Raw genomic sequence first — 4432 nt, 5'->3', positions numbered from 1 at the left:
CCCCCGGCGGCGGTCCCGCGCCTCGCTCAGCCAGTGAGCGGGAACCGGTCTGTATGTGGGATCCGAACCCTTGGGCGGGAGCGCCGCTGCGCTTGCCAAGCGGCACACTATCGCAGTGCGCCACCGGGCCGGCCCTAACTTTCACTCTTGAGGAGTGAATGTATTTGCATTTCAAGGGAAGTTTTCTGGAACCACTAAAACCTCACCTCCAAAGCCCCATAGCCTGCTCAAAGGGCAGGACCCTTCCTTGGGACGTTGTTTTGGCTTCCCTCATTCCCATCCTGGGACCGCTGCCTTCTTGCAGGCTACTCACCCTGCCCAGCTGAAAGCCAGCCTCATTCTTCTCTCTCTCTTGCCCATGCCCCCCCTGCTCAGATCTCTTGAAGAAGGAGAGGTCCGTGCCCTCAGCCACCATGGGTTAGGGAGAAAATGAGAGTGAGCATTCTGGTTCTACCCAAGGCCCATTTTGGGGCCTTGCATTTATTTCTGTCTCTGTGAGATTCAGTTTATTGATTAATGGAAGCTTTATTAGAGTTATTAGAACAAATAAAACACATGCACACACACATAAATCCATCACTGCCCCTCCAAACCACTGGCTGGTGAAATGAGTGCTATTTCCAGCCCTGACATCTTGCCAGTTTGTCATTCTCCTTCCTGGCCACATCAAGTTCCATCGGGTTTGAGTTTATTGGCTACACAGTGAAGTTTATGTTGTCACAGAAATTATCCTTGATGGACAGGGATATGGCCAGGGGATTGGGAGAGCTCGGCAGCCTTGTGGTGTTGGCATGGCTGAGATGTTAGGGTGCCTGGAGCCCTCTCCAAGAAAAATGGAAGCTGGCTCTTTGCAGCAGCAAATGAATGCAACAAGACACTCCTGAGGGACGGGAGCCTGGACGTGACTGTGAGCCATCCAGTTCCCATTCCACCCACCCGCCCTCCCCCCTTCCTCTGCAGCCTCCCGGTGCCCCCCAGTGCCAAAAATCCTTTCCCGTGCAGTGGAGGCAGGGCCGGGAGGCCTGAGGTTAAGCCGCTCTCTTCTCCAGTTCGTGGTTAGCTTTCGTAGGTTCTTGGCTGTTTGACAACGTTGGATAATAATTCAATATTTCTTACTGAATACTTGACCTTATTGTTAGTTTTTGTGACAAGGGGAATTTAAAGGAGCTGCAAAAAAATGCAAGCAAGTGTGGCTGAAAAAGGCCAGGGTATGCCACTGAGTAGCGAACAGTTTCTTTTTCTGACATCTATAAAATTTAGGTGAAAACAGGTCAACAGTGATCTTGGCAAATGGAAAAGCCAGTTCTATTGTTAGCAAATGAGCTTCAGATATAAATGTAAGTCTGGTTCAATCAAAACCACGTTTGGTTTTAGAGACTAGTGATGTGCTTTCTAAAGAAAAAAAAAAGTGTATTTATATAGACACACAAAGTAAAAGTATTCTTTGGCCAAAAGGATCATTTTCTAAGTATCAAATCAACTGTTGAAGTACAAGATGGGACTCCTTTCATTTTCTTTTTATATTTGTAGGGTTCATGCTCCCAGCATCCTCTCTTCTCTTCGTTTTGAATTGGCAAGGGCTGTTGAAGATTGAAATCATATATTAAGAAAAATCCTGCATGGCCTGATGGAGGGACTTACTGCAGACTACTAGCTAGTAGTTGAGAAAGAAATGAAGATATGGGATGCAAATATATAGCTCCCCAGATTTGGCCTGAGTCTTATACTCATTTTTATGGGCTCCTCTCAAGAGTCTCATATGATATGTTTGAGTTCACAGAGGAACATAAGAGAAGTCCAATCACTTGCCAAATCCAGATCGTGGAGGGTCAGTTAATTTTAGCCTACTGGGCAGCTTGCTGATCTTATTTTCTCTCTGTCTTGGGATCATCTGAAGTCCTTGTCCTGCCAGGAAATGGAACAGTCATAGCATATCAGAACTGCTGCTTCTCCCACAGTCTCCCATTAGCAAATGGGGAGACTAAGGTCCAGAGTCAAATATGTGCTGGTTGATAAGATTCTAGAAGGGTTTACTCTTTCTTCGGAGATTTTCTTTAGTTCACATAACATGAAATTAACCACTTTAAAGTGTACATAAAATTAACTAATTAAAAGCATACTTGAAATTAACCATTTAAAAGCGTACTCTCAATGTTGTACAATCACCACCTTTAGTTCCAAAACATTTCATCATCCCAAAGGAAATCCTGTACCCATTAAGCAGTTGCTCCCTTTTCCCACCGGTAAATGTATTTTTGAACACAAGTTGCCCTGATTAGCGTGGTTTCCACAGAGTGTCCTGTAGGGCTTCACAGTTTTAAAGAAGGCCTGGCTATATTTCCAGATGGGAAAGAGAGGAGAGAGAGTATATCTCGTGCAGAGCAGCGGAGGTACTGGGCTGAGACTGGGGGTAGGACACAGGAGAGACAGGGTCTGGAATCTCATGGTAACACAGAATCAAAGGCTTTCTGGACTGAAGGGGAACCATCTGTTGGGGTGGCTGCTCTTCTAGGGCAGATTTTTGGTCTCCCGCTGAGGTGATGATCCCTTGAAAATTCTCAGCATTCTCACTCTCAGGCATCCTGCCTCCCCATCCAGGAGGCATCTTATTCCTTTAATTTGTGTTGGTAGGCATCCAAGTCTGGCACAGGCAGTCCCCACTCGTGAAGCTGGGAGGTAGTGCAGGCTCATCCAGGTCTAGAAAGGGAGTTCTCCCCGGGATGCTAACTGCAAGCTGTCTCCTTCAATATACATCATCCTGCTGGATAATCATTTTCAAATGGCAAACAATAATAGAAGCCTTCCTCTTTCTTCTTCGAAGTGTCAACGTATCTACACAGGCTATATATATGTGTCTGTGAGTTGTCTGTTTAAGAAGAAAAGAAGTTTGGGGAGCATTCGAGTAAGTTCAGGGAAGACTGAGAATTGCCTCAGGTTGCTTTGCAAACACTCCATGGGAGGGAGACGTGCAGCATGGTTCAGAGACAAGAAGAACTAGATTGTTTTTAATTTATCCCTGGAGAGGGTTGGCACGTGGTCCCTCCTGAGTCAGGTTCCTTGTGAATCTAAGGGTAGCTTAAAGCTGGGACTGACATAGGAGTGGGGAACCCAGAGGCCAGTTCTGGCTGCTGGAGATGTGACTAGATCCTGAAAGGAAAATCCCAAGTCTTTGAGTCAGGGGGAGGGGGAGGCTGACCCACCCCTTGAGGTACATGTAATTCTGGAGGTACAGAGTCTCAGGTCTCACTGTGACCCTTCTTTGTGGAGTGTCTATTTTCCTTGAAGAGACTGGGATGTGTGGGTCAAGTTAAGTAATATAACTGGTAAGTAATTTCAACCATTTTTTTATTTTAAAGTATAGGTGAATAAACTGTGGAATACAACAAAATTCATAGGAATTGTAAAGATAAAACAGGAGAAATCTTGTAGTAGGTCACTTTGGGCCAAACTCAGGCAGAATCCCAGAGTGAAGGCAGTTAGGAGCTGCAGTAGAAATACTTGAGACGTCCTGTTGGTGTTCTGGGCATTTCCTCAGAGGCCTGTAGAGTGGTTGGATCTTGTAGAATTTTCTCCCCCATACTTTGTTCTTTCATTTGTTCAACTCCATCCCCTCCTACAAAACTTTGGTTCCACCTCCTCTGTGAAGATTTCCTTACAATTCTGACCCAATTGCTCAGTGATAGTATATGTAGCCTATACTATGAGTTTGGTACTCTAATCCTGTTATAACTCTGTTTCAGTAATCTATTGCTGATTAATGAAATATGCCACACCTTAGTGGTTTAGAACAATAGCCACAATTCTGTGGGTCAGGAATTCAGGCAGGGCTCAGCAGAGTGGTTCTGCTCCTCAGGGGAGCAGCTGGTGTCATTCCCTTGGCTGCACTCAGCTGGGGCTGCACTGGAAAGTTCAAGTAGGCTTCACCTACGTGTTTATTTTCTTGGTGCTCCTCCACATGGCCTTTCTGTCTACCCACATGGCTAGCTTGGGCTTCCTCACAGCATGGTGGTCCCAGGGTGGTTAGAATTCTTACATGGCACAGGCTTCTATGGGGCACAGAAGTGGAAACTGCAGATCTTTTAAGGTTTACCTTGGAAGAGGAGGTGGGCAGGGTCACATCCACTTTGTTCTATTGGTCAAAGCCAGTCACAGGGGCCAGCCCAGAGTCATGGGGAGGGGAATAGCAGGAGAGGAAAAAGATTTACCGTCTTCTTTCAACTACCACATGTAGCTGAAACCTAACCTACCTGACTTTGAAGCCCATGATCTTAACCACTCTGCAATGATTTCTCTTAGATATCACAGTCTCAACGATCCCTCTCAGTGCCGATTGCAGTGGGATTTCAGTGGTCATTTCAGGATTCTAGCATCAGTAACAGATGCGAGAAGAGATTTTGGGGCATGAGGCATCCCTGCACAAGTAGACGCCTCT

The sequence above is a fragment of the Galeopterus variegatus genome, unplaced genomic scaffold, assembly GCF_000696425.1.
Source record: "Galeopterus variegatus unplaced genomic scaffold, G_variegatus-3.0.2 Scaffold175, whole genome shotgun sequence".
NCBI classification, from domain to species: Eukaryota; Metazoa; Chordata; class Mammalia; order Dermoptera; family Cynocephalidae; genus Galeopterus; species Galeopterus variegatus.
This window is presented reverse-complemented; position numbering follows the sequence as displayed.